A 10,201-nucleotide genomic window follows, 5' to 3' on the forward strand; every position below is an offset into this window, starting at 1 on the left:
CTGATCAGACCAACAATGCCCTCTTAAAGCTGTAATGATGTCTGGAGCCAAGTGGAAGAATCCAAGCTGAGCATCATCAGCAGGTTGTCGGTATTTAATAATAATAATGCATAGGCCCAATGATGAAACCAGGCCAAATGGATCATTCCATGTGCTTAGTTGGAGACTGACAAGCCCCTGCAGCAATCTCCCAAACTGTATTTCTTCTTTTTCTCTTCCATCCACTTTCTTTTTTGAGATCTCATCCTATTCCATTCTTTTCCTCTTCACCTCTGTTCACTTCCCACCTCTTCACTTTCCCTTTCCCAAGCTGTCTATTAATGAAACAGTAACATAATTCCCCAACTTCAGACATTGAGAAATGTTTCTCTTAAAAAGAAATCATAAGAGATCTAACCATAAGCAAGGCTAAGGAGAGGACAACAGACAATGCTCAGGATCCCTGATCACTGTCCAATGGCATATTCTGGAAGATAGTCAACAAGTGTTGGTAGAAATATTGTGAATAATTGTGAAGTCCCACATTCCCAGTGGCTCCCTGCATCACCAAAAACCTCACTGCCTGTGTTGAGAAGAGCTATTTGAAGAAGAACTGGAAGATACTCAAAAACTGGACAGTGGATGAGATTCCAACTTTTTTTAAAAAATGATAGGAGAGAAAATGGAGCCAAAGAAGCTTGCACAAATGATCTCTTCCATGGTATCACATTGTTATTTGTAAGATGGACATATTGTGAAAGTGTAGAAAGAGCAGTTGGTTGCAGTTTGCTTACAATGTATAATCTTATTCAGCGATATGTTTAATACTCTGTGAGTCCTGTAAATTTTACAAATGTAAGAAAAGCAAATTTAACTCACAAAATTGTAAATCACGACATGTCAATAATTGTGCTACTGAATTATAAATTTATCATTATTTTTATTACACTTTGGTTTAATAACTATAGACCTTTAATATTAGATATTGTTCATTGGAGAATTTACTGTCAGCAACCTCGTCATCATTGTAAAGTTCTTCCAAAGTCTTTTTTACATGAAAACCAAGAAAAAGGCTGGAAGGCAGGAGGTTTGTAATGTCTTTCAAATGAGGCATTAAAGTTTCATCTGCTCTCTCAGTTGAGTCTCAAAGATCCCATCAGACTATTTTGAAGAAGATCAGGGAGTTGTCCCTGCTGTTCTGGTCCATATTTATCGCTGATTCAAAATCACTAATAAAGATTATCTTGTTAGTATCACATTGCTGTTTGTGGATGTTTGCTGCATGCAAAATGTTTTCTGTGATTTCAATGTAATCAGAGCATTTCAAGAAGTAGTTAATTGACTGCAGAATGCTTTGGGGCTTCCTGAGGAGATGAAAACATGCAAAAGGATCCATGGCTTTATAAATAGTGGTTCAAAGTATAAAAGCAGGAGGCTATGGTAAACCTGTATATAACACTAGGTCAGATTCAGCTTCAGCTAGATTATGGTGTCCATTTCTGGGTGCTCCACTTTATGAAGGACTTGAAGGCTGAAGTGAAAGTGCAGAGAAGTTTACTCAAATGATTTCAGAGATAGATTGGAGAAGCTGGTATGGCTTTCTACAGAAAGGTTGAGAGGAAATTTGAAAGAGTAATTCAATATAATAAGCTGTCTGGACAGAAGAAATAGAAAAAAAAATGTTTTGTCGGTGTCATTAAGGACTGAGGACCAGAGCATGCAGTTTTAAAGTGATTGGCAAGAGTACCAAAGGTGGCATAAGTAAATACGTTTTGATACAACAAGTGATTTTGGATCCAAATGCATTGCCTGAAAAGCTGAAGGAGGTAGACTCAGTCATAGAATCCCTACAGTGCAGAAACAGGCCATTCAGCTCATCGAGTCCACACTGACTCTCCAAAGAACATCCCATCAGACTCACCTCCCTTATTTATCCCTGTTATCCCACATTTCCCATGTCTAATCCACCAAACCTGCACATCTTTGGACTATGAGAAGAAACTGGAGCACCGAAGGGAGCTCACAGGAAGAATGTGCAAACTCCACACAGACAGTCACCTGAGGGTGAAATCGAACCTGGTTCGCTGATGCTGTGAGGCAGGAATGCTAACCACTGAGCCACCTATTCCTGATGAAGGGCTTTTGTCTGAAACATCGATTTTCCTGCTCCTCTGATGCTGGCTGACCTGCTGTGCTTTTCCAGCACCACTCTAATCTAGACACTGTGACACCCAGTCATAGCTGTCAAAAGGGGATTAGAGGAGCAATTGAAGAAAGTGAAAGTCTTCAGGGGTATAGGGTAAAGGCCAGGGAGTGTGATTAGCTAAATTGATTTTGCAGAGAGTCATCATTGGAAAACTCAGGCCAAATGGGCTCATTCTGTACTGAAGCCAATCTAGTGATAGTATTCAGTGCAGGGGACTGACATTCTCCCTGTGATAGATATTTTTATTCAACTATATCAGGCATGTTATGATACATTTGGAGCAGAGGAACTTGAATTCAGTCCTTCTGACCCGGAATGTCAGGTCACTGAGCCACAAGTTTCCTTTAAGAGAGGCGTGAAAATCGCAATTGCCCACATTAGAGAAAGACAGCTGGTGTTGAGTTCAGTCTGAGGGTCACCACACCTCAAGTGAAGGGAGAGGTTGAGAAGGTAGGACCTTCATGGTGACCTCAGGCAGTACAAGAATTGAAACAGAACTGTTGGTGTCAATCTGCATTGGGAGCCAGATGTCCAGCCGTTTGAGCTAACCATTTTGAGAGGGTGGTGCATTTTGGGAAGTTAAATGCAAGAGGAAATATACAATATATGGCAGAACCCTTAGGAGGATTGATATATAAAGGATCTTTAGAATAGCTCCCTGAAAGTGGCAACAAGTGGATAATGTGGTAAAATATGCTGACGGTATGCTTGCCTTCATCAGTCGGGGCATTGAGTATAAACGTTGGCAAGTCATGTTCCATGTGTATAAGACTTTAGATAGGACCCATTTGGAGTATTATAGTTCTGGTGGCCTCACTATAAGAAGGATGTGAAGACTTTGGAAAAGATCAAAACAGGTTTACCACTATGTTCCCAGGATTGGCTTCGCTTTAAGGAGAAGTTGGACAAACTTGGATTGTTTTCACCAGAGCATCAGAGCTGAGGGGGCTTATCTCAGGATGGAAATGTCAAATACTAGGGGGGCATGGGTTTATGGTGAGAGGAGAAAAGTTTAAGGGAAATGTATGAAGCAAGTTTTGTTATACAGAGAGTGGTAGGTATTTGGAACTCACTGCCAGGAGAGGTGGGAGAGCAGATAATGCTGGCAAAGTTCAAGAGATATTTTGACAGTCATATGCACTGGCAGAGAATAGAGAGATATGAACTATGTGCAGGCTGGTGGGATTATCTTAAATTAGCATCATGGTCAGCACAGACATGTTGGGTCGAAGGGCCTGTTCTTGTGCTGTAATATTCAATGTTATATTTTAACCCCACCAAACTAGACTGAGCACGTGAGAAGAGAGGTCTCTGATACTAGACTAGAGAGCCGTATTTGATAACCTAGATATACAGATGTACATAAAGGAGTGTTACAATACATAAGCAGTTGAAGAGCCTTAAACAGAGATAAGGAATAAATAGCGCCAGGGAAAGTGTAAGTGCAGACACGGATAACCCATGATACTCCAGACTGGTGTCTTAATGTTGAGGCTGCAATATTGGCTCAAAGCACAAGATAACTGGCTAGAGAGCTGGTGAGATCCCCAGTTAGAAGTTTGTAGCTGTGCATTGCTGGTAGCTCCAGTGGCACTGACTGCTGCCAACAATTAACCGACAAGAAGCTTGCCAAGGGTTCCCGAGATTTGAGATGATTGCAACTGAGACAGGAGAGGTAGCAAGGGTAGCAGTTGGCTCTCAGTGGCCCCTCCCCCTGCCATCCTTGATCAGGCACTAAGTGTCTGTGCACATGTGAACCCTCGCTCCATTCCCCTAGGGTCCTTCAGGCCTTCCCCATTATGAGCCCCCTCCCAACCTGCCGGGCAAGGTCATTAGGATAGCATTAATTGTCTAAATAAGGTGATCAATTTGTGATGTGACAGCAAGTCAGCATTATCCCCACGCACCAATCTCCAGTCCAATTAAACTACACCCACCACCTCCATACTTGCCTCATTGGAGGGCATCAAATTCTGCCTTTTGATTCAATAACAGCAAGTGTTTTCTTTTGAAAAATCTCGAGAGAGATGAAAAGCTGCTGCAAAGAAGACTTGGTGGGATTCGTTGCTTAGTCAATATTGTAGTTGCATAATTATTTTTAGCTGTGTAATTACTTATTGCCTCAACTCACGGGTACATAACAGCCTTTCAAAGCAGTGATTCATAGCATAAAGTATTGATGAAACAGCATCTTCTTGAAGAGACTAAGAAGAACACTAGTCTCTGGTACACAAAGAATAGGACATTATCTCAAGGGTTTGCAAGTAATTTAGCAATAATTTCCAAGTTTCCAATAGGTTGTATCTTTCAAATTAGCACTTCACAGGCGGAAGATGAATGTCATTTAAATATTTTATGAAGCAATATATTTGCATTGCAGAGTGATCTGGTTTTGTTTGCATAAAAAGTGAGGAAACAAATCACTTAAAATGTGAGAAATCAATTCGCTGATTTGTCAACATCTGTGAAGAAAAAATAAAAGTGAAAATACTTTCTGCCATGACCTCACATCACACGCGTAAACTGAAAAATGTTACAAAGTTTGAGGAAGGAAGTTGTAAAGGCGAAAACAACAGCATCTTTGGTGTCGTGCTCAGGAGCATTGTCAGACAAAATCTGACAACAAATTATGTCAGAAGATCTTAGGATATGTGACCAAAATCTTTATTAGCAAGATAGGTTTTTTGAAATTATGATTAATGTTTAGGAATTGAATGTCAGAGGTTAGGGTCGAGGCACTTGAAGGCAGAGCAGCCAATAATAGGATGATGGAAATTAGGGATGCACAACAGGCCAGAATTGGAGGAACAGCGTGGAAGATTTTACCATTGTTCTCAGGATGAGTCATAGAGATGTGCAGCACGGACTCTTCAGTCCAACTCATCCATGGCAACCAGAACTAAACTGATCTAGTCACATTTACCAGGATATAGCTCATATCCCTCTAACCCTTCCTATTCATATACCCAACCAGATGTCTTTAAATGTTGTAACCATATCAGCCTTCACCACTTCCTCTGGTGGCTCATTCCATACACGTCTCTGTATGAAAATGTTCCCCCTTAAGTCCCTTTTAAACTCCCCCCCCCCCATCTTAAAGTATGCTGGTGCCGACACATGAATTTACCATCCAGGATTATCTTCAGAAGGTAGGTTGTGAGACTTATCCTTGAATGGCTTCAGTGTTTGTGAGTGGAAGAACTCCCAAAGCACTGTTAGGTAGGGACTTCCAGGATATTGACCCAAAAACCATGAGATATGTCCAAGTAAGGACAAAGTATGATCTGATGTCTGCTACCTAATTGCCATGTCCTTCTGGGATGTGAATATTCCAATTTGTGAGGCACTGTTAAAGTAACCTGCCAGTGATACCAGAAATACCAAGGAATGACTACAGAGGAGTGTGGGATGTTGTCAGGGAGATATGAGTCCATGATTATGCCTAGGTCAGCTTGTTCCTTGACTATTATGGGCGCACCCTTCAAACCTGGTCCAAAGATGCCAATGAGAAGAATTTTTCAGGTGGTCTAAGCTCAGATTGTTGAATCCCTATTTCCAACAGACACCTGAGTTTGCCAATGGATCCATTATTATGTCTCTCAAATAATATTATTGAGAAACAGATTGCTTATCTTGCTGTTTGTTTGATGATGTTGCCACATTTCTAGCATTGTAGTGGAATGTTTTCTTTTAGAAGCATACATTGTGCATTGGCAGGCAAGCACTTTGCAATTTCCGGAAATGCTATGGAAATTACATTCTTCTTTAAAGTGAAGTTTTTTTTTGCCAGATGCAGGAGCAGAAATTACTAAATTTATTTTTTCAAACTGTATTCAATGTCTCATACGGCCTCAGACTTAGATTATTATTCTCTTCATATCTTGGATAATAAGTGCCAGTGACATAACTGCTACTCATATCTGCCCTTTAGGTTTCAGGCACGGTCATAGCTATTGAGCAGAAACTATTACCTCTGTGTAATATCAAGACACCGTGACAAAGCAAGTTTGTATAAGTTAGTGTAAACCATTCAATGATATTCTCTAATCATTGGCTTGGACTTTGCTGAAGGCTTGAGAAAACACAAATTGCACATTTTTATTTCATAAAGCTCCACACTCAATCCATGCATTACTTTGCCTGATATTTCTGTTTCTTCATGTAGATCTTATATTCACAGTTCAATTTCCATGTTGCAATGGAGTGTGGATGCAGTGGTATGTTTGCTAAAAGGTCCACCTCCATTTACCAAAACTACAATAAATTCTCATCATTTGAAGGTCCCTAAACCATAGCCCATAGCCCTTACACCTTTATATCCATCCACCTCTCATGTCATTTAATTGCATTCTCAAATTGGCAATGCCATCTCTATTCCTCCTCAGAATCCCAATGCCACATCCATGGCACCCTCAAACGCCCATGCAACTCCCATTGCTCCTTACATTGTTCATGTCACCCAGTGGTCCCTCAGATATCTCATGCCACCTCTATGTCCCATATATCTTCCCTAACCACATATCAAATCAAGCATCCACTTTGTACAGTCCTCAGGAGCTTTGCAATAGCAATAGGAATTACTTTAAATGTAGATGTTGAAAACTTAAACTTGTAACAGTGTGATAAAACTCTTGTTCCAAGATCTGTCACTGAAACTACAACAAAACTTTTCCATTGAAAAAATTTGTTATGATTTAAGTATAAGCATTACTTAAGCATTGTATAGATAGGCAACAGTTTCATGCTGATGGTGGTGTGAGTGTGGAATGAGCTATCAGAGGAGGTGGTGGAGGCAGGTGCAATTGCAACATTTAAAAGGCATCTGAATGGGTATATGAATAGGAAGTGCTCAGAGGGATTTAGGCCAAATGCTGGCAAATGGGACTAGATTAATTTCGAAAATAAGGTCTACATGGGCAAGTTGGACAGAAAAGTCTGTTGGTTGTGCTGTACATCTCTATGGCTCTATGACTCTAAGCAACCAATGTACACATCAGAGGCTGAATATTACAACCTTGAAGGACATTCTGTCATTTTCCTGAACAACTGTGTCAACACAAATGAATATTTACTTTAGAATTCAGCCAAGCATTCATAATGACCCCAATAGCTGTCAAAATATTATTTTAACTGCAAGAGCGTTAAATTGAAAGATAATTTATCAGAGAATCCATACTGTGTAGAAAGAGTATATTTGGCCCATCGCATTTGCACCAATCCTCCAAAGAGCATCTCACTCTATTGCCGTAACCCACATTTACCATGCCTAATCCACCTGACATGCACATCTTTTGGACTGTGGGAAGAAACTGGAGCACCTGGTGGAAACCTGTGCAGAGATGGAGAGAATTCGCAAAACGTGTCCAGTCACTCAAGGCTAAAATTGAACCCAGGTTACTAGCACTGTGTGGCAGTAGAGCTAACCACCTGAGCCACTGTGCTGTTCCTCTTCTCCATTTCAAAATAGATTTGCCTGTCAATCAAAGAAAGAAATAGATGCTCAAATGCTTTAACCTTTGGAAAGCAGATGATTGTTTTTCACTCTCAGAGCCATTTTTATATTAAAAAGGTGGAATGGTCAATATGTTTTCCTACATGTTAAAACAAATTATGGTCCTTCTTTCAATAGAAAAGCATGTCCATAAGACCGTAGGAGCAGAAATTAGGTCATTCAGCTGATTAAGTCTGCTCTTCCTTTCGATCATGGTTGGTAGGTTTTTCAATTCCATTTTCCCACTTTTTACCCATAATCTTTGATCCCCTTGGCAATCAAGAACTTATCTATGTCTGCCTTAAACATACTCAATAACCTGACCTCCACAGCCCTCTGTGGCAATGAATTCTACAGTTTCAGCACTCTCTGACTAAAGAAGTTTCTTCTTGTCTCCTTTCTAAATGATCTTCACTTTGCTCTAAGGCTGTGCCCTCAAGTCCTCATCTCTCCTGCCAATGGAAACATCTTCGATGAGCCTCTCTCTCACTGCACCCCCCAGGTCATCTCCTCTGCCCTGAAGCTCTTCAACCATGTCCTGAAACAGACTCACCGCCACAGAACACTTCAACTCCAGGGCATCAATGTGGACTTCACCCGTTTCCTCATTTCCCCTCCCCCCACCTTAATCGAGTTCCAACCTGCCAGCTCAAAACCATTGTCATGACCTGTCCTACCTGACAATCTTCCTTCCCACCTATCTGCTCCAACCTCCTCTCCAACCTATCACCTTCATTCCCATCTCCATCCACCTATTGTACTCTTAACTACCTTCCCCTCAGCCTCACCCCCCTCCCATTTATCTCTCCACCCCAGAGGCTCCCTGCCTTATTCCTGATGAAGGGCTTTTGCCCGAAATGTTGATTTTTCTGCTCCTCGGATGCTGTCTGACCTGCTGTGCTTTTCCAGCACCACTCTAATCTTGACAACATCTTCCTAACGTCCATTCTGTCCAGACTGTTCAATATTTTAAGTTTCAATCAGATGCCCCCACATCCTTTGAAGCTCCATAATTCCAGAGTCCTCAAACATTGGTCATATGTTAAGCCTTTCATCCATGAGATCATTCTCGTGGACCTCCTCTGGATCCGCTCCAGGGACAATATGTCCTTCCTGAGGTATGGAGTCCAAAATTGCTCGCAATACTCTAAATGTGGTCTGACCAGAGTTTATAAAGCCTCAGAAGTACATCCCTGCATTTATATTCTGGTCCTGTCAAGATGAATTACAACATTGTATTTGCCTTCCTAATTACAAACTCAACCTGCAAATTTACCTGAAGAGAATCCTGGACTAGGAACCCCAAGCCTCTTTGCACTCCAGATTTCTGAATTTTCTCCCCATTTAGAAAATAGTCCATGCCTCAATTCTTCCTAACAAAGTGTATGACCTCACCCTTTCCCACATTGTATTTCTTCTGGCACTTCTTAGCCCAGTCTCCTAACCTGTCTAAATTTTTCTGCAGCGTCTCTGCCTCATCAATACTATCTGCCCTTCCACCTATCTTTGCTTCATCTGCAAACTTAGCCAAAATGCCCTCAGTTCTTTCATCCAGATCATTAATGTATAAAGTGAAAATTTGTCCCAACACTGACCTTTGTGGAACACCACTAGTTACCAATTTCCATCCAGAGAAGGACTTTTTTTTATCCTTATTCTCTGCCTTTTGCCAGACAGCCAATCTTCTCTCCATTCTAGTACCTTGCCTCTAACACAATGGGCCCTTAACTTACTCAGCAGCCTCCTGTGCGTCGCCTTATCAAAGGCCTGCTGGAAGTCCAGAGAGATAACATCCATTGGCTCTCCTTGGTCTAACCTGCTTGTTACTTCATCAAAGAATTTTAATAGATTTGTCAGGCATGACCTCCCCTTGATGAAACCATGCTGACTTAGCCCTATTTTATAGCGCACTTCAAAGTATTCAGAAATCTCAGCCTTCACAATGGACTCCAAAATCTTAACAACAACTGAGATCAACATAATCGGCCTATAATTTCTTATCTTTTGCTTTACTCCCTTCTTTAACAAGGGGGCTTACATTAACCATTTTCTCTTGTACTTCAACACTTTCACAATGGTGGTCAATGTAATGGCTAACTTACATGTGCAAGCCAGAGTCCTGTGATGAATCACTCAATGAAGAACACATCTATATTAGGATACAGCATTTGAGGTTGTGAAAACATTTTATTCTGACCTTTCAGAAGGCTCCAAATTCCTGAGAGGGCTTTGCCCAGTGGCTACAAACTCTCCAAGGAGGCTCTTTAGGCTTAAAAATACAAGCGCTGATGCATGAAAATATGTACAGGAAAGAATACAGTTTTTCTGTGGTCCTCAAAGCAACAACACTGGTATCAAAATAATTTTGCACCTAAGTCCTTCCCAACCCATGACGAGGCCATGTGCAAGTAATGAGAGGTGGTGAAAGCACAGAAAAATTGCTCACTGAAGCAAAACAAGCCAATGTTTAGTATTTCTCAAACTGATCCACATCTCCACTGGGAGATGAAAATCCAGTCATTTGT

Source organism: Hemiscyllium ocellatum, chromosome 19 (assembly GCF_020745735.1).
Source record: "Hemiscyllium ocellatum isolate sHemOce1 chromosome 19, sHemOce1.pat.X.cur, whole genome shotgun sequence".
NCBI classification, from domain to species: Eukaryota; Metazoa; Chordata; class Chondrichthyes; order Orectolobiformes; family Hemiscylliidae; genus Hemiscyllium; species Hemiscyllium ocellatum.